The following is a 25,360-nucleotide window of genomic DNA, read 5'->3' as shown; positions in this document are numbered from 1 at the left end:
AGTAGAAGCAAACAGCAAAATAATCAGCATAGGCATGATGACTACGTAGAACCTCCACTTTCAGAAACTGTAAGCCACACAGTGCTACTTGCTGGGGAGAAGGAAAGGATCTTTGCCTCCAATCTCTGGGGTTTTTTTGGCTACTCAGACATTGGTCCCTGTGGGAAGCAGGATGCTGGTCTAGATAAATCTCTGCTGTTAATCCATCAAGGGTCTTCTTGTTTCTGAAAGAGAGAGTAATTCAAGGCCAGAAAAGGGTGAAAATAGGTCCCATGTTGCCTGGTGGAATGAAAAGTGGTTCCCAGTTCTGAAAAGGTTGCAGACTCCTGCTCTAGACAACTGAGACAATTGCTTATAAATTGGACGGTCCCAGCAAATCAAGCTCCCTAACCCAGTTTTTATCTTCCGCACCCAGGAGGCTTTTTCTTGATAACACACATTGCAGCTGCATCCTTTCCTTTGTCTGTTTATATAATGCCACTTTTCTTCGTTTTCTTGGCATATTAACTGGGATTTTTTTTTCCATTCACTAATGAAACCACATCTGAGGCTACCCATTGCCTTCCAGTTTGGTCTTATACTTAAATCTCATGACTGTTTACTTGATCGCCCAAGGTTGCAAGTCTGGAAAAATATTTACAGGGCAGCAACATCAAATTGTAGAAATCAGTGACATATTTTAGATATGCATAAGTCTGAAAAATAAATTGCATTACTATGGTATTTGGGTGATTAGCTTGCTTTTTTTTATCCCTTACTTGTAAAAAATGCATTTACAGCATTTTGTTTTCAACATCAAGTAACCATTATACTGGTCATTTGTGTCCAAATGTATATCTGATATTTTTAAAAAAATCTTCATTGTGCTATAGTTTTTTTAGAAGAGGAATTGAGAGAGGTAGTGGCTTGCAAAGCAAAAGGAAGGAGCAGAAAGATATGGAACGTCAAGAGTTATTAGCAAAAATGTTTTGTATTGAAAAGATTGGCAATAATGGTTTGTTTCTTTAAGACTATATATGCTATCATGTCAATTCACACAAATCTCATGGGACTAATTGTGTAAGACCTTGTTTTTCTGTATACAGTCAAAAAATGCTTATTCCGCTTAAAATTATTTGTTAAGTTACATGGTGAACAGAGGGGAATATATATATATATATATATATATATATATATATATATATATATAACCTTCAAACTGAAGGACAACCAGCATACATCAGAATTAGATTTTAAGCTTTGTAGGCTTAAGTTTCTCAAGAAGAGATTACCAGAGGCAGGGCTGTGTCTTTGAAAAGCTGTCATATGCCATACAAATCTTGGTAGTGATTGTAGAAAATGTCACATTAACTCTTATAACTCTGTGCTAACTTCTTCCTTCAGTATCTAGCTTGATGTTCATCTAACAAAAACTTAATTTTAGAAACGATGTGTTCATTTCCGGTAAGATTTTTTCTTTTAAAAAGGGAGTGAAGCTGAGTTGAACTATGACTCTGATATGTGATAAATAAATTTCCTTAGGAAAAGGTTTTACGACCTCAGCAGTACAGTGGTGCCTCGCAAGGCGAACGCCTTGCAAGACGGAAAACCTGCTAGACGAAAGGGTTTTTCGTTTTGGAGGCGCTTTGCAAAACAAATTTCCCTATGGGCTTGCTTCGCAAGACGAAAATGTCTTGCGAGTTCCTGCGGGGTTTTTCCCCTTTTCCCCCTTTTCCTAAGCCCTAAGCCGCTTATCAGCTGATCCGCTGATAAGCCGCTTATCAGCGGATCCGCTAAAAGCCGCTAGACCGCTAATAGCGCTAATCCGCTAAGCTGTCAATGGGCTTGCTTCGCAAGACGAAAAAACCGCTATACGAAGAGCCTCACGGAACGGATTAATTTCGTCTTGCGAGGCACCACTGTATCTCAGTGAGTCGAGCGTACTGTAAGTAAAAGCTTCATTGCTGATGAAATGGGTTTGGTTTCTTCTTCTGGAATAGTGCCAAGAAGTGACCTACAATAATAGTAGGCACAGTGAAGAACAAATGAACTAAGGATACAAGCTTGTAGCCAGTGTCCAGCATTCAGTGACAGCTAAACATTTTTTTCAGATGAGTGCTCTCCACCATCCACCATCCCCAGCTCCTAGTATTCAACAGATTCAAAACCACAAGCAATTTCAGGCCTGAACTCAATATCCTGTTTTTTATGTATGCCAAGATAAATAAAATAACTACATTAGGAAACCGAAATATTGACCTCATGTGTATTAGTAACGCAGCATTTTCTTCCCCAATACTATCTTTTATTTCAGGTGTCCTCACCATCCCCTGCCCCCTGGGTTATAAGTGTTAGACTTGTGCACACAGAGAGAAAAAATCTGTTTATCTTTTGGTTGGAAATTAGGTGTACCAAAGCCAGCAAAAAATATTACCAAGATAATGGCACATCTATTGCCCACGGTAACAAAGCTTAGGAATGATTAATAAATATTTGTCAGTTGAATTGGTTCTTGAAATCTAGAAGTGAAATAAGCTTAACCATTACTGTTGTGTATTGAGTCAAAGGATTTTATATCTGTATTATTATTGTCTGTATTTGCATTAGGGTAAAGTAACTGCCTTTTGGTTCCAGAGGGTACAGCTACTATTGGTTCATTTAAGCTGCTGTATTTGGATCCTCTGTCTTATTGGTTGCCTCCAAAAGGCAGGACTGTGATTGCCTGATATTGTTCCCTCCAAAATGTATCCCTTCTAGCTAGTTCCCTGTCCCTATAAATGTAGCTCTCCCCTCCTCAGGTCCCAGTCTTGTTGCTTTAATAAAGAAGTGTTACTAGAGAACTGTCTCCAGCATATTATGTCAAGAGAGCTGAAATCACAAACCCCATGTCACAACAACTGGCGACGAAGGTGGGATCCGGAACGCTGAGGAGCGGTTAAACGCAGCCCTGCCTCAGAGTCCGGATTGTAGCTAAGAACAAGACTCACTGGCCAGCTGAGAAGACGACCCTGCCCACAGGACAATGGAGAGTCCAAGGGTATTGGAGCCCTTCCAGCCATCAGAGCCCCACACGTGGGAAGACTACGTCGCACGCTTCGAGTTCTTCGCAGTGGCTCAAGGGATCACCAATGCCAGCAAAAGAAGGGCCACATTCCTGAGCTACTGTGGGCCTGAGATCTTCAAGCTGGCCAAGGCATTGCTTGCCCCAGCGAAGCTAAGTGAGACATCTCTCAAAGATATTCTTGCCTGCCTAACAAGCCATTTAGCGCCTACTGAGACCAAGATGGCCCGGCGGATGGAGTTTCATAAGAGGCAGCAGCGTGCTGGGGAGTCTGTATCTGCATTTCTAGCTGAACTGCGGAAGCTCGCTCAGCACTGCGACTTCCAAGATCTGGAAGAGACTCTCCTGGATCGGTTTGTCGGTGGTCTGAGCAGCAAGAAAGCCAGAAGACGCATTGTGGCTAAAGAAGAGGTTACCCTTGCTTCAGCCTTGAAGGAGGCCACCGCCACGGAGAATTATGAAAGAGAGGAGCTTGATGCCAGTCGCAGGGCCCCTAAGCCACAGATAGAAGTTGCGCATGCCATGGACGAGCTAGAGGCTACTCTGAGCCAGAGCCCAGTCCGTGGGGTCGAGTCAGAGCGTCAGGCCTGCACAGTGCACAAAGATCACCGAGGCAGGTGCCCTGGTTGTGGAGGAAACCATGAGTGGAAGAGTTGTCGTTTCCGGGATGCTATGTGCCGGACATGCGGAAAGACAGGTCACATCGCCAGGGTCTGTAGATCGGCGGCGTTGGGAGCGACAGGAGCACCTAGACTGGAGCATCGCAGATCGGCCACAGCAAACCATGTTCTAAAGGACTGCAACTACGTAACGGAGATCAACGGGAGGGTCGTGCAGTTTCCAGCGCAAGGCAAGGCACACGTCAAGGTGAAGATTGAGGGTCAGCTGTGCGACATGGAGGTGGACTCCGGATCTGGATTCGCTATCGTGTCGGACCAGACCGCGAGGACATTCTTCCCCAGGGGTAAGTTGCCCCCTCTGGAGCCCTTCCCGGCAACTTTGCAGTCATACTCAGCGGGCTGCATCCATGTCATGGGAATGTGTGCCGTGAGAGTACAGTTCCGGGACAAACAGGCAGTACTCAAACTGGTGATTGCGAAGGGCAGTCGCCCCAGTCTCTTGGGCACTGACTGGTTTCCCGCCCTGGGACTGAGTATATCAGGGCAATCCAAACCTGCCCCGAGATTAGCGAGGCATTATACAAAGAATTTGCTGGTCTCTTTAATGGAAAACTGGGTTGTTATAAAGGGCCCCCAGTTGACTTCGAATTGGACCCTGGGGTGGCCCCAATCCGACTCAAACCAAGGCGAGTGCCATTTGCACTGCAACCCAAGATCGAAGCAGAGCTGGATAAATTGGTCAAGCAGGGAGTTCTCTCACCCGTGGACTCCGCTAAGTGGGAGACTCCAATCGTCACGCCCCTTAAAGCAAATGGGGAAGTTAGGATCTGTGCTGATTACAAATGTACTATCAATAAGGCACTCAGGGGAAATTCATACCCCATTCCAGTCGTATCACATCTGTTGGCTAAACTGGCTGGGGGCAAGGTGTTCGCCAAACTTGACCTGGCACAAGCTTACCAACAGCTGCCAGTAACCCCACAATCAGCGGAAGCACAGACTATTGTCACATATAAAGGGGCGTTCAGAGTTAACAGATTACAATTTGGAGTTTGTGTGGCCCCAGGGATTTTTCAAGGGCTCATGGAACGCCTGTTAAGAGGTCTGCCGGGGGTCTTGCCATTTTTTGATGACGTTTTGATTGCTGGAAAAGACCCACAGGAACTGGTTGCGCGTGTCCGTGCAGTGTTGCTCAAGTTCAAGGAGGTGGGGTTGCAACTAAAAAAGGAAAAATGCAGTTTTGGGGTGCCAACTGTGGAATTCTTGGGGTTTAAAATTGATGCATCAGGCATCCACCCCACAGATGCTAAGGTTAAGGCCATCATCGAGGCACCACGACCACAGAACAAGACGGAGTTGCAGTCATTCCTGGGACTTATTAACTTTTATCATTCGTTCTTACCCCAGAAAGCTTCGGTAGCTGAACCATTACATAGACTGTTGCAGAAAAAGAATGTGTGGCGATGGGGGCAGGAGCAGCAGAAGGCTTTTGACTCCTTGCGAGGAATGCTGAGTAGCAAGAGCGTCCTTGCTCATTATGATGAATCGAAGCCGCTGGTCCTGGCATGTGATGCCTCTCAATACGGCCTGGGGGCGGTGCTGAGTCATAGGGAACCGGATGGGTCGGAAAAGCCCATCTCTTTCTATTCCCGTACGTTGTCGCCCACGGAGCGCAACTATGCTCAAATTGACAAAGAGGCGCTTGCAATTGTGGCAGGAATCAAAAAGTTCCATGATTATGTGTACGGTCGTCATTTCTCCATTGAAACGGACCACAAACCACTGTTGGGGTTGTTCAACCCGAACAAACAAACGCCACAAATTCTCTCCCCCAGAATGTTGCGTTGGTCTATATTCCTGAACGGGTTCCAGTACACCTTGACCCATGTGCCGGGGAAACGGTTGTGCCACGCTGATGCGCTGAGTCGATTGCCCCTTCCTGGCGGGAGCAATGAGGATCCTGCTCCAGCGGAGCACATAATGATGCTGGAAACACTTCCGGGGGCTCCTGTAACGGCTACTGATATTGCTGAGAAAACGAGGAAAGATGCTGTTCTCTCCCGTGTGCTCACTTGGGTGGGGAGGGGGTGGCCAGGTGGTCCGCATGAAGACAAATTCAGGCCTTATGCGACAAGACAGCACGAGTTATCCATGCATAAGGGTTGTCTCCTGTGGGGAGATAGGGTGATCATCCCAGCACCACTGAGAAACAGGGTTCTTGAGACGCTTCACATGGGACACCCGGGAATGGTCAGGATGAAGTCGCTAGCCCGATGTTATGTGTGGTGGCCTGGAATGGACCAGAACATAGAGCAATGGGTACGAACATGCAAGGCATGCCAAGAGGTGCGGCCAGAAGTGGCCAGGGCACCAGTTCACTGGTGGGAGCAGTCCAGATCTCCCTGGAGCCGGCTGCACTTAGATTTTGCTGGGCCATTCCAGGGGAAGGTCTTTTTGGTTATCGTCGATGCATATTCCAAATGGTTAGAAGTGGCGATGGTCCCTAGCATGGCATCAGCTGCCATAATCAAGGTGTTGAGGCAGCTGTTTGCAACCCACGGGTTACCTGAGACCATTGTATCAGATAATGGGGCAGCTTTTGTATCCCAAGAATTCAAGGCATTCTTGGCTGATAACTTCATAAGAGGGGTCACATCTGCGCCCTTTCACCCATCCTCCAATGGGCAGGCGGAGCGCATGGTAAGAACAGCCAAAGAATCCATTGCGCGCTTAATGGAGGGTAACTGGTCAGCTCGCATTGCGCGAATGTTATTTTTGCAGCATGCGACGCCATGTACTGCGACGGGCAAGTCGCCAGCTGAGCTGCTCTTGGGTAGAAGATTGGTAACGGTGCTGGATTATGTCCACCCGGATAAAATGTCAAACCATAATTCAAGAGCAAACCCCCAGGCTGAGACTGACACAACAAGGTATTTTGCCCCTGAAGATCTGGTCTGGGTGAGGAACTATTCACGAGGTTTGCGGTGGGTGGCTGGTGTGGTCACCCGGGCTAGTGGACCTGTGTCCTATTATGTGACCTTGGAAAATGGGCAAGTTTGGAAGAGACATATAGATCAGCTGAGGCGCCGGGCGCTCAGCAGGGAGGAGTCTGATAATTCATCCCTGGCTAACGACGCAGAGCTGCAAGACCAGAGTGAAAGGGTCTGCTAGTCCTCAGGATGACGAGGTACAGGTAGGGGACCCTGAGATGTCTGGGACTCCATCTGTTCCTGATGAAACCCCTATAGCAGCCCCCTACTACAGGTGACACCCAATCCAGAACCGGCAACACCTGTTGTCAGGAGATCAAGTAGAAGTTGTAGGACCCCACAGTACCTGAGAGATTACGTCTGCTGTGCTCACTAGGGGGGGAGGGGTGTTGTGTATTGAGTCAAAGGATTTTATATCTGTATTATTATTGTCTGTATTTGCATTAGGGTAAAGTAACTGCCTTTTGGTTCCAGAGGGTACAGCTACTATTGGTTCATTTAAGCTGCTGTATTTGGATCCTCTGTCTTATTGGTTGCCTGCAAAAGGCAGGACTGTGATTGCCTGATATTGTTCCCTCCAAAATGTATCCTTTCTAGCTAGTTCCCTGTCCCTATAAATGTAGCTCTCCCCTCCTCAAGTCTTAGTCTTGTTGCGTTAATAAAGAAGTGTTACTAGAGAACTGTCTCCAGCATATTATGTCAAGAGAGCTGAAATCACAAACCCCATGTCACAACAATTACCATATCACTACTACATTGAGTTGCTGCACTAGTTCTGATGCTGAACTGCAGTCTGTCTTGGTGTCTACCTTCAATAGTCCTGCTTTGCCAATTATATTGTACAGTATACTAAGCATATACAGTCATACCTCATGTTACGGATGCTTCAGGTTAAGTGTTTTCGGGTTGTGGACCACAGGAAACCCAGAAGTACTGGAACGGGTTACTTCCGGGTTTTGCTGCTCGGGCATGCGCAGAAGTGCTACATCGCGCTTTGCACATGAGCGCCAATTCGCGCCTGCACAGACGCAGCGCTTCAGGATGTGAACACTGTGGGTTGTGGACGTGCCTCCATCACGGATTACGTCTGCAACCTGAGGTTCCACTGTACAGTGGTACCTCTAGTTATGAACTTAATTCATTCCAGAGGTCTGTTCTTAACCTGAAACTGTTCTTAACTAGAAGCGTGCTTCTGCTAATGGGGCCTCTTCCTGCCGCTGCACCGCCAGCACACCATTTCTGTTCTCATCCTGGGGCAAAGTTCTCAACTCGAGGTAACTCTTCCAGGTTAGCAAAGTTTATAACCTGAAGCGTTTGTAACCTGAGGCGTTTGTAACTCGAGGTACCACTGTATAGGAAAAAACACCTCTTACCAATTTCATATGATACTGTCAGTGTCCGTCCTCTAGTGCCTCTTCCTTAAGCTCATTATAATCTTGTAGTTGGATAAATGTTTTTTTCTCAGGAGTCTGAGGAAATCATTTACAGTTTGTTTAATAAGAGGTTAAAAGCATTCTATTTGTTATTTTTACCTCCTCTATGTGTGACAATTACTACAATGATAGCCGTTCTGCAATGTGATAGAACCATTTAAAGTTGTTGCTGTTATTATAATTTCTATAGTGCTTTAAGTATACAGTATAAAATACCTTCTGTTTCTTAATTACAACCCCATTGCCATGTAAGGCAGCAGCTTGTCTAAGCTTAATGGCAGATTGTGGATGAATACCAAAACTGTATAACTATACAGTGGTACCTCAGGTTACATACACTTCAGGTTACAGAATGAGAACAGAATTACAGGATGAGAACAGAAATCATGCTCTGGTGGTGCGACGGCAGCAGGAGGCCCCATTAGCTAAAGTGGTGCTTCAGTTTAAGAACAGTTTCAGGTTAAGAATGGACCTCCGGAACGAATTAAGTACTTAACTCGAGGTACCACTGTATGACATATTGCTTTTGAAAGTTCAAAGAATTGCTTTCATAGGGAAACATGCAAATATTTAGTAGTAGTAGTAACAATTTTTTTTGCTTAGCTATAAGCTATAACAAAGAAAAAAGACATTCAGAGTTGAGCCCCATATTTGGCTCCTAATTAGCTGGTGTTAGGATCGTCCTACTCGTGTGTAGAACCCTGGCAGAGACACATGCCCTACTGGCATGTTCTCTCCCTCCTGGTCGATCGTTCGGGAGCTTCAAAAGCTTTCTCCAGCCCAAACATCACAGCGACTGATACCAAGAGGGATCAGCACACTTACCTGCAGAGTATTAGCGGTTCGCATAACTAATACAGCAGGACAGCATTTTGGCTAATCTACTTTATTTACACACAGTATAATACACTCAGAGCATTCTGACTTAGCTCCTTCCTGTTTCTCATCAGACAACAAAGAGAAAGAACAAAGGACAATAGTCCTACATCATGGAAACACAGTAATCCAAACATCCTGTCTCTGTCACTTCCCACTATGTGACAAAACAATCCCATGACTGCAAGCACAGAGCAAGAATCCTAACAGCTGGTAGCCAATGCAGTTAGAGAAGCATGCAATGTAATATAATTTTCCTATCTGACAGCAAAAAGCACACAAACTTACTTCATGTAACTTTTTTTCCTGAAGCTAAACTCAGATCATGAGAATGCTTTACAAAACATACAGAAATGCTGCTTCAAAGGATATTTCTTAAAACAGCCATCTAGAAGGGCAGAGGCCATAACTTTTCTTAATTCTGTAGAAGCAATTTTATGTGGGGCCAAAGTAATTAACTACAGATAGTTACCTTTTTATTGTCTTAATACATGGATACAGCCTGAAAAACTCAAGGAATGAATAGTTAACATATAAATCATAGAAGCTCTCTCATATCCAAACATTTATACCTGAAATTTAAACACTGATTAGATCATAATCAGCTCACTATTAAGTTCACTGACAACTGTATGTAAAGTAGTAACTTGCTTTTGAGAATTTATGGGTATGCCATAACCTAGAGAAACTAGACATGAAGATGACAGAGTTAGCATTCTGTTACAAAAGTTTTAAGAGTCAAATTTGCATTCTAGTCTGGACAGAAAGCCAACCCACAGAAGGAATGCCAACAAAGAGGACCAATACTATCATTAGACATAAATGTCGAACATCCTTCAATTCCTGGACTAATGATTGACTGAGACCCCAAAGCTTTACACCATATAACATGGAAAGAATAACCTTAATGAATATTTTAAGGTCTGGCATAACTATTTTCCTTCCCTTTGTATAAGAAGAACTTCAGAACAGCTCCTACAAGATATCTTGCTTTCCTGAGATAAGCATCCTGATCAGCCTTCCAAGAGGAAATAACTGTGAAAAGGACCCCTAAAAACAAAATGATTTAGTCCATTGAATAATTAGAATTAACTATTTAAATGTGGGAGGTTTCTTACTAAATACAACCTCTTTTGTTTTGGTAAAATTACTGCTAATTTGTTCTTCTCCCAGAAGTTAGTCAGCAAGTCCATCTGCTTTTTCAAACCACACCTGGTCAGAGATAATATAACCATATCATCTGCATATAGGAGTATACTGACCTTTCTATTTCCTATACCAGGTAGGCATGCATTCACTTACCAAGCAATTTATCCTGATCATTAAAATAAAGACTGAAAAGGAGGGATGCTCAAACACATTCCTGTTTAACTCTCTTCATAGTTGGGATTGGATTAGCTAAAAGACCATTCCTGTCTATACTGATTTTAACAGTAGTAATTTGAAGAAGCATGAGCAGTCTAGGGTCTATATCAATGGCATGCAATTTGGCCCACAGACAGTTTCTGTCTATTGAATCAAAAGCTTATGATAGCCCAACAAACACTGTAAAGAGCATTTCAACAGTTTTCCCAACAAGATGGGGCAAAGTATAGCAGTGATCAGTAGTGGAATAGAAATTACTAAATCCAGCTTGCTGTTCACACAAAATATAATTGGAGGATATCTGCTGTTGAAGTCACATATTTTAGAAGAGATATCCAACATTCTGACTGGTCTGTAATTTTGGGAAAGAGAACATGCACATAAACAATTTCCCCTACTTGTGCTTTCATATGCTTAATAATAATAATAAATTAATAATTATTATTATTTTATTTGTACCCCACCCATCTCACTGGGTTGCCCCAGCCACTCTGGGCAGCTTCCAGAATATAAAAAATTAAAAACTTCCCTATACAAGGCTGCCTTCAGATGTTTTCTAAAGGTTGCATAGTTACTTATCTCCTTGACATCCAATGGGAGGGCGTTCCACAGGCTGGGCGCCACTACCAAGAAGACACTCTTCCTGGTTTCCTGTAACCTCACTTCCTGCAGTGAGGGAACTGCCAGAGTGTCCGCTCTGAATGATGGGGTGGAGATGCTCATTCAGATATACAGGGCCAAGGCTGTTTGGGGCTTTAAAGGTCAGCACCAACACTTTGAATTGTGCTTGGAAATGTATTGGGAGCCAATATAGGTCTTTCAGGACCAGTATTATATGATCCTGGCTGCCGTCCCCAGTCACCAGTCTAACTGCCACATTCTGGATTAGTTGTAGTTTCTGAGTCACCTTCAAAGGTAGCCCCATGTAGAGCACATTGCAGTAATCCAAGTGGCAGAGAACTAGAGCATGTACCACTCTGGCGAGACAGTCTGCGGGCAGGTAGGGTCTCAGCCAGCATACGAAATGAAGCTGGTAGACAGCCGCCCTGGACACAGAATTAACATGCACCTTAATGGACAGCTGTGAGTCCAAAATGACTCCCAGGCTGTGCACCTGGTCCTTCAGGGACACAGTTACCCCATTCAGGACCAGGGAGTCCCCCACACCTCCCCATCCCCTGTCTCCCAGAAACAGTACTTATGTCTTGTTGGCATTCAACCTCCATCTTCCAACAGTCTCATTAATCCATCTTCCAACAGTCTCCAGACACTCACGCAGGACATTCACCACCTTCACTTGTTCCAATTTAAAGGAGAGGTGGAGCTGGGTATCATCCGCAAACACCCAGCCCAACCCCCTTATTATTTCTCCCAGTGGCTTCATATAGATGTTAAAAAACATGGGGGAGAGGACAGAGCTCTGAGACACCCCACATGTGAGCACCCAGGGGTCCGAACACTCACCCCCAACTCCACTTTCTTGTCACGCCCCAGAAAAAAAGGAGTGGAACTACTGCATAACAGTGCCCCCAGCTCCCACCCCCCAGATGGTCCAGAAGGATACCACAGTCGATGGTGTCAAAAGCCTCTGAAAGGTCCAACAGATCTAGGAAACAGCTTTCACCTCTGTCCTTAGCCCGCCAGAGACCAAGGCAGTTTCAGTCACATGATGGGGCCTGAATCCCAACTGGAAGGGATCCAAATGGTCCACATCCTCCAGGTGTGCTGCTCAATCACCTTGCCCAAGAATGGAAGATTTGAGACTGGGTGATAATTGACCATAATGGCTGGGCCCAAAGATATTTTTTAAGAAGCGGTTTAGTAATTGCTTCTTTAAGGGGATCCAGGAAGACTCCCTCACAGAGGGAAGCATTCACCACTCCACAAAACCCATTGCCCAGCCCTGCCTGGATCACTTTTATGAGCCAGCATAGGCAAGGATCAAGGAGACGGGTGGCTGGTTTCACTCATCTAAGAAGCCCACCCATATCCTCAGAGGCAACAGGTTGGAATTGATTCCATACAACATAACTAGACAGAGCTCTGGCACTCTCCCACCCCTGCCCTGCCCCCACTGTGGTGTTTGCCTCCTTCAGAATCTCAGCAATTTTATCTGTGAAAAACTTTGCAAAGTCATTGCAGGAGATCTTGGAGTCTGCACCAGATGCTGATGGCGAAGGTGGTTCTGTTAGACTCCAGACCACCTGAAAGAGTCTCCTGGTACTGTTTTCTGCAGATGCAGTAGAGGTGCAGTAGAGGTTAAACTTTATCATATCCAATGACTTCCCTTCTTCTCTTTCCATGATTCATTTTGCATATCTTACATCCCTGCATATTTTACATTAACTATTCCAATCGGTTTTCCACTATTACATCCGTAAAAAAATATTTATTCTGTTCAATTTATCTTAATGTTACCAGTGTTTTCAGCTGTACACAGTTATTTCCCATATACTCAATAAACATTTTCCAATCTTCTTTAAATGTATGTTCTTCTTGCTCTCTTATTCTACGTGTTAAATCTGCAAGTTGTGCATATTCTGTCAAATTAAGTTGCCAATCCACTTTAGTTGGGACCTCGCCCACTTTCCATTTTTGGGCTAACAAAACACGGGCCACAGTTGTTGCATACATAAATAACCTTTTCTGACACTTGGGGATTTCAGTCTGAGTTATCTCCAGCAGAAAGGACTCTGTTTGGGGGGGGGGGGGAGTTGTTGTTGTTTTTTTTTTAAAAAAAACCAGTTTATTAGAAATCATTTCCCAATACTCTCTTACATGTCCACCACATGTGAAAGAACGTTCCCTCCACCTCTTTACACTTCCAGCACTTACCTGATTCTGTCCTGTAAATCTTAGCAAGCCTACTCAGAGTTAGATACCATTTATGAATCATTTTCACATAGTTCTCTTTCAAAGAATAACATGTTGTAAAATTCAAGTCGCTTTTCCAAAGTTTCTCCCAGAGGTTAAAATCTTTTTTGTGTCCTATTGCCCAGTGTGTCACTGAGGCATTAACTAGCTCGTGTTTTGTTTCCCATTCTAATAACAGGTTACATACATTTTAGACAAAAGTTTATCTTTGTTTTGCAAGAGTTCTTTTTTGAATTGTGAACTTTGGTCTGAAAAAACATTTTTTTCTATCTAATTTCAACATATTATGTTACTGATGATATCTGATATCTGATATCATCAGATCCTTGCCATTTTTAAGACTGACAAAATGTGTTCCCAAATCTATTTATAATATTTCATCTACCCTGTCAGCAATTCTTACCTGGCCTATTATTATTTTAAAAAATACTTAATCGCACAAAGAAAGCCTAGATGAGAATAGTAGGAATACTCATATTTGTACTCCTATACGTTGTGTATGGACCTTTTTTTGGGGGGGGGAAGGGTTTTTTAAAACTGCAGATTAGGCTTCCGTTGGCACTACTGAATAAGGACTAAAATACTCTCTATATCTCCTGGCATGTTCCTTTAGGTCTCCTGAGGATTGTGTGTGTGATTTAGAATCACATTTGTTTTCCTTCCAATTAGGGACACTTCTCACTGCACTCCAACATTTGACATAACCTGTAACGTGTAAATGATTTGCTTTTTCTTTAGCCAAAGCTCTCCTGTCGCAATTGCTTGTGTGTGTGTGTGTGTGTGTACATGCATGTGAACATTTATTCTCTTCCCCAAGGCTCAAATCAATAGCAATTTTGTTCTATTTCTGGTTATCAGACATTCCCATTTTACGCTATCTATTGGTCAGCTGCTTGGTACTGAATGAATGAATGAGGTCACAGAATGAAGGCCATGTCATCAGGGAGCTGAAAGCGACTCAAAAGGCTGCCTCGTCCATCCTTGCTGCAAGACCTTCTGCTTAACATCTTGCCTCCTCAGACTGTGTCACATGCAGATCTTTAATTCTCCTTGACCTAATAACACATTTTGCCTTCTGCCTGCTTTCTCCTGTAGAGCTGCGTCATATACATTACGATTATGTATTAGGATATGACAGTTATTTATTACTATTATTGTTTATTAATTTTTATACTGACCTTAATTGGAAGATTACAGTGTGGTTCACAGCATAAAAATACAAAATGAGAGCACAAAATACCAAACCAACCAACCAATCAACCATTCCAGTAGCCCTCTCTCCCATAAACACATTTAGAAGACCATAGAATGTTTAATCAGCCAAACACCTGGTTATCGAGAAACATTTTCACCTGGTGCCTACAGATATGTAATGAGGGGCCAGGCAAGCCTCCTTGGCGGGAACATTCAGCAAATGGGGGGCCACCACAGAAAAGGCCCTGTCTCATCTTGCCACCCTCTGGACCCCTTGTGGAGACACATGAAGAAGAGGCTCAGATGATGATTGCAGGATCTAGGTCAGTTCGTATGGGGAGAGGCAGTCCTTGAGCTTCCCCTCAGATCTGGGTGTCTGTTAACCTATGTCCAAGCCGTGCTATCTGTACTTGCATGTTGTTCGTGTAGTTCTGTTGAACTTTAGGCCTATGTGTAAACAAGCATTAGCAGAAATTGCATTAGTGTTTTCCACTAGGGTAAAATGTGACTGCAGTGCCCCCATCCGTGTATTGTCTCATTTTTGATCATGACAGATAGTCCGTGAAAGACAAAGCTCTTTTTCTTCAGCTAGTTTGTGAACTAAGTTTCATAATAAGATCATTTTAGTTGGGATACATCTGTTTACTGGAAAGCAGTTTAAAATTGTGAGCTACTTCCTGACAATTGTGGTGTTTAAAGCAAGGATGCAATATTTAATATAGATACTCAGCTTGGTCTGCCTTGACAAAGTTGTTTTCAATGTGGTCAATGAGTAATGTGACTTCATTGGCATATCTTTAATTGATGACTAGGATAGGTTAAGGCTATCAATTAATAAGAAGGGAAGTGTTTAGATTGCGATGAGCATTTCTTAAATTTTTTGGCTGATGTGACATTTCAACCAGGAGCTTCCCGACTCACTTTTAGCTATTAGCCTATACCACCTCTGGTGGATTAAATCAATGCAATTAATCAACGTGAGCTTTAGTCTCAAATTGCCACAGGTTTGATAGAAACTTTTCTGGAATCTAGTATTTGTATATTCTTAGCTGTTGTATCCATACTTGCTCTAAAAAAATACTTTGAAATTACACAGGATTATCCACAATATATATTTTTCATACCAAGATCAGGTCTAGAATTTGTGAAGTAATAGAAAAGAAAAAGACCTTCATGTGTGATCAGAATCCTTTTCTATCACTGCGCATGCTCACGTAGGAGCCTACCTCTTAGGGCTTTCGTATTCATTCTCTCTCCTCCACTCTTTTTTAGAAAAATCATGCACTGAGTGTTTTAAAACTGAAGGTCTAATCTTATTGCTGTTTTTAATTAGCTTTGCAAAGTGAACATGATAATCAAATTAGCACTGGACAGAGAAAGCTGTCACGTGGGAGCGATACCAGTGAAGGATTTTCAGACATTATTTTGATGTACATGTTGTTGTTGTTCGTATATTTTTCTGCTGTATTTAATAGGGAATAAATGCTTTTAGTTATCTAGCTATTGAGTGTGGTCTGAATACAGAGAGCATTCAAAGCTCTCTTCATTTTTGCCCTGACATTATCTTATCCTTACTTTTAGCACCTGCTGCACTGTCATCACACAACACAAGCCGATTTGTTAGCTCCCTTATTTCTGGTTATGGAGATGATACAGGAAAATAATTACAGGTCTCTTCCTGAGCCCAGTCCATACAACTCCATGCAGTCCATAAATGTACACCACTAAAATTATACCTGTCACATACTAATAGATTTTAGTAGCCAGCTAGACTACGGTCTTGAGCCAGAAATACTGGAACAGCTAGGAAAATGTTTCCTAGCCATTTGGTTCCAGGCAAATCCCTCATGAATGCACATGAAATCACCTTCCCTTGATGCAAGATCCCACAGCAAGCATTTGAGTCATTCACCTCTTGGTTTTTTATGCTTTCTTGTCTATCTGTTTACTGTTCTAGACAGTTGTCTCATTTATTGTTTGTATGCTGCAGCTGCAAAGCAAGAATCAAGCATCTCTTACTTACTGCACTGGACAGCCAAAGAAGCAAAGGCATGGCAGAGAATTGATTACTGTATTCATATATGCAGCTGAATCCCAGATGCTGCTTGTCATTAATACAGTGCGTTCATTAAGCTGAATATGGTAGCGTGATGGATTTCATACTAACAGGCACTCTGTTTCCTTACAGATTTCTCAGGGGACACAACTTATTCACACACTCTACTGTGATAAAAATGAACTGTTGTCTTCATTGAAAAGAAGTGGTATAAGGTCCATCTAACACATGCCGCTCAAAACTGTTACTTAAAGTCTACTGAAAGTAAGTCAAATGGACTACTTGACAATAGCCTTAATAATCTCTCTAGCTATTTTGGGATGAAGAGCAGACAGCCTAAACAAGTGCACTAATTTTAGCAGGTTAAGACAGCTGCTGTTTATTCTTAAATAAAACATATTGAAGAAATAGATCCCAGAGAAGGAAATGAACATTTGCCCCTTGTGACAAGCATTGTCCCAAACCATGTGACTGTAAACCAGTGTGGTGTCTCTGTGTTAACTGTTTTATTTTAGTTTTTATCCCCTGCTTTTTTTCCTGGGATTCTAATATGCTCAGTGCATTAGATTGATTATTTATTTCTGTATCATCCAATCTCATCTTAATGATTTAACACAACTTGCAACAGTTTGGGAATCTTCAAAAACTAAACAAAAATGATGTATACTGTTTTTTGTTTTTATCTCTCAAAGTTATGTCATTTCTTACAGAATGAAAACGTTCACATGTGTGCATATGACACTCTTAATAAGGGGATGTGGGTGGCACTGTGGTCTTCAAATCCCCGCGATGGGGTGATCTCCCGTTGCTCGGTCCCTGCTCCTGCCAACCTAGCACTTTGAAAGAACATCAAAGTACAAGTAGATAAATAGGTACTGCTCTGGTGGGAAGGTAAACGGCGTTTCCGTGCGCTGCTTTGGTTCGCCAGAAGCTTCTTAGTCATGCTGGACACATGACCCGGAAGCTGTACGCCGGCTCCCTTGGCCAATAAAGGGAGATGAGCGCCGCAACCCCAGAGTCGGCCATGATGGGACCTAACGGTCAGGGGTCCCTTTACCCTTACTCTTAATAAGAAGAATATATTGCATTGTATCCCACAGAGTAAAATATAGCAGAGAATCATAGAATCATAGAATCATAGAGTTGGAAGAGACCACAAGGGCCATCGAGTCCAACCCCCTGCCAAGCAGGAAACACCATCAGAGCACTCCTGACAGATGGTTGTCAAGCCTCTGCTTAAAGACCTCCAAAGAAGGAGACTCCACCACACTCCTTGGCAGCAAATTCCACTGTCGAACAGCTCTTACTGTCAGGAAGTTCTTCCTAATGTTTAGGTGGAATCTTCTTTCTTGTAGTTTGGAACCATTACTCCGTGTCCGCTTCTCTGGAGCAGCAGAAAACAACCTTTCTCCCTCCTCTATGTGACATCCTTTTATATATTTGAACATGGCTATCATATCACCCCTTAACCTCCTCTTCTCCAGGCTAAACATGCCCAGCTTAATGCCCAGGTGCATTAAGAAATGCTTCTTTGGAGGGAAAATTTTGGTGGCAAACTTTATTTGATGTTCATTTACAACCAATTTATATTATATTTTTTCTAGACACAAGAGTTACAGCCACAGCATACATTTAAAGCACATCTATAGCACTTTAACAGTCATAACTTACCCAAGGATCCTGAGAACTGTAGTTCATCCACCACAAAGCTATAATTCCCAGCACCAGTAATAAATTACAGTTCCCAGGATTCTTTGGGGGAAGCCTTGTGCTTTAAATGGATGCAGCCATCTCCTAGGAGTATGAATTTGAACGGTTTATCTGTGCAAGCTCAGACTATCAGTGGGTTACACAAACATTGGGGCTTTTTGCTCCGCAGTTTCTCAGGGAAGGAGGTAGGATTGTGTTCAGAATAGGTGGGATGTTGGCACTACTTTTTTTGGACAGGGAGATCAAGAAAGTGAAGAAAATTAAGCTCACATGGTGTGTCATATAAATCAGTAGTCAAATGTGTATATTTTATGTTTCAGAATAGTAGTTTGATGCCTTGTAAAGCAAAATAGCAGGTTGTTGCCTTTAGCTGATGCTTTGAATCTCATATTAATTATCCCTCTGAAACAAATGAACTCTACTGATAATGAAGCACAATAAAATAAGCAAAAGGTTAAAATAAATAAAAAAAATCCTCTCTTTAAAAACAAAGAAGTGATCAGCATGTAAGATGAAGAGCAATTTGTTCTCATCAGGGAAAGTAACTAATTTTGGAATGTGGCTTTTTAAAGCGACTCTTCAGCAATTTATAGTGTGCCTGTTTTTGAAAATGGATTAAATACCTCTTCAGATGAATAATTTGAAGAGAAAATGATTTACTTGAGAGCTAGGAGGAATTTTTTTTAGCTCCTAGACATTTAAAAGGGGGGGGGGAAATCAATGTTCATTGATATTGAGTTTAATGTATGTTAGGATGAAACGCGCTGTGCATAAAACCTCAGCGCCTAGGACTTGCCGATCGCATGGTCGGCGGTTCGAATCCCCGCGGTGGGGTGCGCTCCCGTCGTTTGGTCCCAGCACCTGCCAACCTAGCAGTTCAAAAGCACCTCCGGGTGCAAGTAGATAAATACGGACCGCTTACCAGCGGGAAGGTAAACGGCGTTCCGTGTGCTGCTCTGGCTCGCCAGATGCAGCTTGTCACGCTGGCCACGTGACCTGGAAGTGTCTGCGGACAGCGCTGGCTCCCGGCCTCTAGAGTGAGATGAGCACACAACCCTAGAGTCTGTCAAGACTGGCCCGTACGGGCAGGGACACCTTTACCTTTACCTTTAGGATGAAACAGCATGAAGGTTGTAGCTCTACATTGCTTCTATTCAGGGCTCATTACTCCACCAGCTCTTAACTAAGCACTCTAGCAGACTTCTCAAACTTATTTGCCCTACTGCCCTATTCTCAGGGGGGTGGAAATATGGGGTGGGCTGGAGTGAAGCCTGCCTGCTCAGTCCAATCTGCCCCAGGACCAGGGTTGGTGCTGCAGCCCCCCTACCATTGGCTAAATAGGTAGGCAAGCTGCAATCCACTTCCTGGGCCTGAGGGAAGCCAAAAATTGTTTGCAGGAAAACTCCTCGCCTCCAGCATGACCGCTGGATCCAGAGGAGGCAGTGTCGCCATCCCACAACGGTGCCTGACCTGGCAGTCGGCATCATTACAGAACAGATGAAGCATGTACAAACAGGTTTTTTTAAATTCTCTTCTCTTCTTTATGCTTCCCCCGCCCCCTTATTTTTATTCAATGACGCCAAATTGCAACCAAGGCTGCTACTGTCCCCTGGATTATTCCAGCACCCCCTAGAATCACTCACTTTGGGAAATACTACACTGTGGTGTTAATGGCAATGCTATAGATAGCAATGTAGCTCTCCAGTTTGGGACTTGCTAGTTTAGCATATCCTGCAATCCATGTAATCTTTGAAGGCTTATGGGCTGATTTCTAATCTGAAACCCAAATGATTTTTGTGCCTTAGAGTGCAAGGATTAATACCCCATAACAAAATCTACTTCTCCCCTCCTGTCAAATGTTGCATGAATTCTAAAGTGCTCAGCTTTGGGTCTGGTTGCCTCGGACTTTCATTTAGCAGTGTTGGTTTGAGACATTAAACCTTGCTCCATTTTCTTATAGGAAAATTGGGCCTGGCTACCAGCTTTGAGCCTAAGCTCTTTGCTGCTTAGACATTTTGGGATGCAAAGGTGGCCTAAAATAATGAATAAAGAATAAAACGAATAAACACTGAGTGGGGAAGTAGAGGTTTGGGGAGAGTAAGAAACGACAAATTGTGTCCTTTTCCCTCCTCCTGAAAAACAGGACCACCTGGCTGCTGCTCCTCCTATGTCTGCTAATACTTGCTGTGGTTTGTGAGTGCACACAATCCACCTCCTGCTTCAGTCTTGCCATGAAGGGCATGAGATACCTGTGGGGAGGCTTGAGTGCTAGGAGTGATCTTTCTGTAGCCCCTTTTGCCAAAAGTGGTTCCTGCTCCTGTCCTGTAAGTGAAGGACATGTTAAAGAGGTTGGAATGTGAGGTAGGAGACCCATTAGTGGAGTCACTAAATGGTCCTCAGCACGTGAGCAAATGAGTGAATGAACTGTTGCTTGGCAACGGGGAGCATTCCTGCTCAAAATCGGAATACCTTTCTTATCTGTAAATCTTTCTGTGCAGCACTGGACTGCTTGTGTGAGGAGTATGTTCACTCACTACACAGAAGGTTAGTAGCACTGGGTTAGGGATGGCTCAGAAGTCAGAGTAAGTTCATAAATTCATTATTACCGTATTTTTCGTCCCATAGGACGCTCCGTCCCATAGGACGCACCTACTTTTTTTTGGGGGGGGAATAAAGGAATTTTTTTTCCTTTATTTCCCCCCCCCCAAACCAGGCCAGGGAAGAGTGGGATGGCAGCGCTGCGCCTCCACACTGTCCCCCGAGCTTGTGGGGCTGGCCGATGTCTGCCCGGCGCGCGGGGCGCTCTGCTTCAGGGCACCCCGCCCGCCGGGCGGCAGGCTGCGGACACCCTTTGGAGGGCACCCCGTGCTCCGCGCTGCAGGCTGCCGCCCGCAAGCCTTGCGTGCCCGGGGGGAGTCCCCCCCGAGCGCAAGGCTTGCCGACACCTGCGCAAAGCACGGGGCGTCCTCCAAAGGGTGCCCCATGCTCCGCGCTGCAGGGTGCCGCCTGCAAGCCTTGCACGCCCGGGGGGAGTTCCCCCGGTGCGCAAGGCTTGCGGACACCTGCGCGAAGCACGGGGCGTCCTCCAAAGGGCGCCCCGTGCTCTGCGCTGCAGGCTGCCGCCCGCAAGCCTTTCGCGCCCGGGGGGAGTTCCCCCGGGCGCTGCAGGCTTGCGGATAGCTTCCTGGAGCCTGGAGAGCGAGAGGTGACAGTGCGCACCGACGCCTCTCGCTCTCCAGGCTTCAGCGAAAGCCTGCATTCGCCCCATAGGACGCACCCACATTTCCCCTTCATTTTTGGAGGGGAAAAAGTGCGTCCTGTAGGGCGAAAAATACGGTATTTTAACTTATTGATGTTAACTGTCTTAGGTTCATTGAGGAATGGCAGGGTATAATTATTTGAAACAGAAGGTTGGGACATAATATTTGTGGGAGAGGAGACACTATAAAATAGGGTATTTATTGATCAATGAGAGTACTTAGGGTGAGCTCAGGTTTTTAAGGCTGTGCAGTTTATATTGAGTTATGAATATAATTTCGTTACACTCAGAAATAATGGTTTTGGTGGTTTTATTCAAAGTTCACGTAGTTAACTACATGCTTAACTATTTTCATATGGTAGGTCTAGGGTGATGGGTAACAGACAGTAGTGTTTTGGCGTAGGAAGACTAGAAACCATACTTGACATTTTTTCAACCCTGGACTTAAAGACAGTGATGAGACTTGTCACTCATGTCACATTATTCACATTTCCATAGAAATTCCATAGAAGATTGAAAAGATTTGCATTGTCAGCAAGCTGGCTTCAGCAATTGCTAGTCCGTTTGACTTCTGCAGTTCTGTGTGTAATGTGAAAGTTAATACACAAACTATCTTTGCATTTCTGAGAGGGTGAGTTGGAAAACATATTTGCAACATATTTGAATGGGGATATAATATTGCTATTAGTAGTAGCAGTAATAAGAAGTAACTGATGTACTAAATAATACTAACATCACTTGTTAGTACAGTGGTGCCCCGCAAGACGAATGCCTCGCAAGACGGAAAACTCGCTAGACGAAAGAGTTTTCCGTTTTGGAGGTGCTTCGCAAAACGTATTTCCTATGGACTTGCTTTGCAAGATGAAAATGTCTTGCGAGTTCCTGCGGGTTTTTCCCCCTCCCCCCCCCTTTTTCTAAGCTGCTAAGCCGCTTATCCGCTAAGCCGCCAAAAGCCACTAAAGGCCGCTAAACCGCTAATAGCGCTAATCCGCTAAGCCGTCCATGGGCTTGCTTCGCAAGACGAAAAAACCGCTAGACGAAGAGACTCGCGGAACGGATTCTTTTCGTCTTGCGAGGCAGCACTGTATTATTTATTACATTAGCGTCTCATGCTTCAAAAGGGCAGCAGGGGAGGCTTCTGAAAAACGCTAAGCAGTAAACATACAAAGTGCTGTACTTATATTCTAAGCAGAGTTAGTCCCTGCCCACAGGTCCACAATCTAATAGATGTGAGATTGGAATTGGAATGGAGAAAAGAGAAAGGACTTCTTACAAAACAGCTAATAAGAAGGACTAAAAAGCAAACATCAGGAAGGAAGGGGGTGGGAAGTCAAGAAGAAACTTTGTATGTTAAAAAAAATGTATATGATGATAAATGCTTTGAAATATTGTTGGATAATAAAAATGATATTAAAAAAGAGAAAGAAGAGGAAAGAGGATGGACAACTCAGAAACTGCATCACTTTATAGGAAACCTCAGTTGTTGTCAAGAGGTGTTTTTTACCCAAGTCCATGGCAGGGAGAAAGTATCAAATTCCCCTACCTCACCTTTGGTCCCAAGACAGCTCAGGCTTCCTTGTGGACATTGTTTACATAAAAAATGCACATTAATTACCTTAGTGGTTCTTATTTTGGGGGAAATAAAGCCGTGGACCCCCTCTCCAGAAAAATGGACATAAACACATACAAAATTGCATTAGAAATTGATTTCCTTCACAGACCCACTGAATCCCATTCATGGTTAAGAATCCCCAAATTACATCAGTACAATTAATGCCACATTTAGTTTGGCCCTGAGTTTCTCACGCTTTACTGAAGCTGGATCCCTATTCCTGCCAAGCCTCTCTCTGCAGCGCCATAGAAAAGCATGTAATTATAGTGCAAAACTTCCAGCGCCGCAGTATTTTATCTCTAGCAGGTTTTACCATGACACTTCAAGTGAAATGGATACAACCTGCCATATTACCTTAGTAGCACTCTCACACTCAGTGCAAAAAGTAGTTGTCTCATATTCAGATTTTATTAATAATAATAATAATAATACCCCAGCCACTCTAGGCGGCTTCCAACAGAATATTAGAACATGATAAAACATTAAACATTAAGAACTTCCCTAAACAGGACTGCCTTCCGATAGTTTATTCCTTGACATCTGATGGGAGGGCATTCCACAGGGCGGGCATCACTACCGAGAAGGCCCTCTGCCTGGTTCATTGTAACCTCACTTCTCACAGTGAGGGAACCGCCAGAAGGCACCTCAGTGTCCGGACTGAACAATGGGGGTGGAGACGCTCCTTCGGGGCTTTAAAGGTCAGCACCAACACTTTGAATTATGCTTGGAAACGTACTGGGAGCCAATGTCTGGGAAACGTACTGGGAGCCAAAGGATCAGTGTTATATGGTGATCTCTCCAAGCAGCTTCATATAGATGTTAAAAGCGCAGGGGGAGGACGGAACCCTGAGGCACCCCGCAAGTGAGAGCCCAGGGGTCTGAACACTTATCCCCCATCACCACTTTCTGGACATGGACCAAGAGGAAGGAGCGGAACAGTATAACAGTGCCCCCAGCTCCCAGCCCCTCTAGACTGTCCAGAAGGATGTCATGGTCAATGGCATCAAAGGCTGCTGAGAATCCAGCCATTCGGTTGGCTGGGGCCCACAACATATATTCTTGTATAGTACTGAAGCAGCCATTTAGTATTTGGTGGCATACATTTGGTTTATATGTTCAGAGCTTTTCAGCTATCAGTGTCCTTTTTCACATGTGCTGCTAAGGCAAATGTAGTGCAACTAAGCACTCCTGGAGAGAAGAATAGGGCTACTTCGCTTATTTTTGGTTTAGGTTTGGGTGTACTCTCATTTTCCTACTCGTATTGGAAAACTGCCCCTCAATGAGGCCAAACTTAGATTCACAAAATGTTTAGGGGTATGCGTCCCCCCAGAAAAAAAGCACTGGTTATTTCCAACCATCCAGTTGTTATTTATGCTCTTATCTACTACTTTAGTTTTAAGAGACATGTTATATACAGTAAAGTAAGAGCCTTTGATGACATTGTGCGCCAAGAGAAATAATAATTAGGAATTGGTGGTAAAGTGGTATAGTCACTGGATAGTGTAGGAGGTGATCTGTTCCTCCATTTTGAACAGACTGAATGCAGAATTTCTCATTTAACTTATTTTTCTGTGTTTCTTTCTTAGCTTAAATTCTTCCTCTTATCACCTTTACTAGCAAAGTGACACAACCCCTTAGTGTGCTACCACAATAGCATTTGTAATGCATAGTGCCTTCTTAATAATAATAAAATTTTTTATTTATACCCTGTCCTCCCCAGCCAAGATCGGGCTCAGGGCGGCTAACATCTGGTATAAAAACAATTGATTAAAACTTAAAAACAGGATTAAAATACAACTTACGGTAAAATGCAGCTTCATTTCAGTGGAAGCCCAGATCAAAAACTATTTGGGGGGAGAAAATGTCAAATCTTCACCAAGGCCAACTATCCAGACTGGTCCTATGTGGGGCAGAAAAAAGTCCCCAAATAGGGGTTCCATCCCAGAAGGAAAGAGGGGGAGAGGATCAAGTTGATTCCAAGCCAAAGGCCAGGTGGAACAACTCTGTCTTACAGGCTCTGCGGGAAGAAATCAGATCCTGCAGGGCCCTGGTCTCATGAGGCAGAGCGTTCTAACTTCCTTAGGGCCCAGGACCACTAGGGTGTTGCTATTTATGGACCTTGAGGCTCTCCGTGGGGCAGACTGGGAGATGCGGTCCCGTAGGTACGAGGGTCCTAGGCCGTGAAGGGCTTTAAAGGTTACCTTAAACCTGACCCTGTACCTGAAAACTTCCTCCGCATTCCCACTCCTGTGTAGCACCCTAGAAACCTCCTTTGGTATACCCACTCAGTTCCAAAACAGATGCCTTATGCCACTTCACCTATTATTGAAA

The 25,360-nt window shown here is 43.9% G+C and overlaps 1 protein-coding gene across 3 annotated transcripts in view; it reads left to right on the top strand.

Moving 5' to 3' along the window:
- The window catches only part of OTUD7A (OTU deubiquitinase 7A), a 137,770-nt gene that overhangs the window by 27,883 nt on the left and 84,527 nt on the right, over window positions 1-25,360 (top strand). The window contains exon 3 of one of the 3 annotated variants that reach the window (XM_081838816.1): window positions 16,581-16,712. The exons of the other annotated variants lie outside the window; for them this stretch is intronic. The gene's annotated coding sequence lies outside the window, so the exon portion shown is untranslated. The remainder of the gene's footprint in view (window positions 1-16,580; window positions 16,713-25,360) is intronic. 3 annotated transcript variants of the gene reach the window in all.

The sequence above is a fragment of the Podarcis erhardii genome (genome assembly GCF_964252035.2).
Source record: "Podarcis erhardii genome assembly, chromosome: 14".
NCBI lineage: Eukaryota > Metazoa > Chordata > Lepidosauria > Squamata > Lacertidae > Podarcis > Podarcis erhardii.
This window is presented reverse-complemented; position numbering and strand designations above follow the sequence as displayed.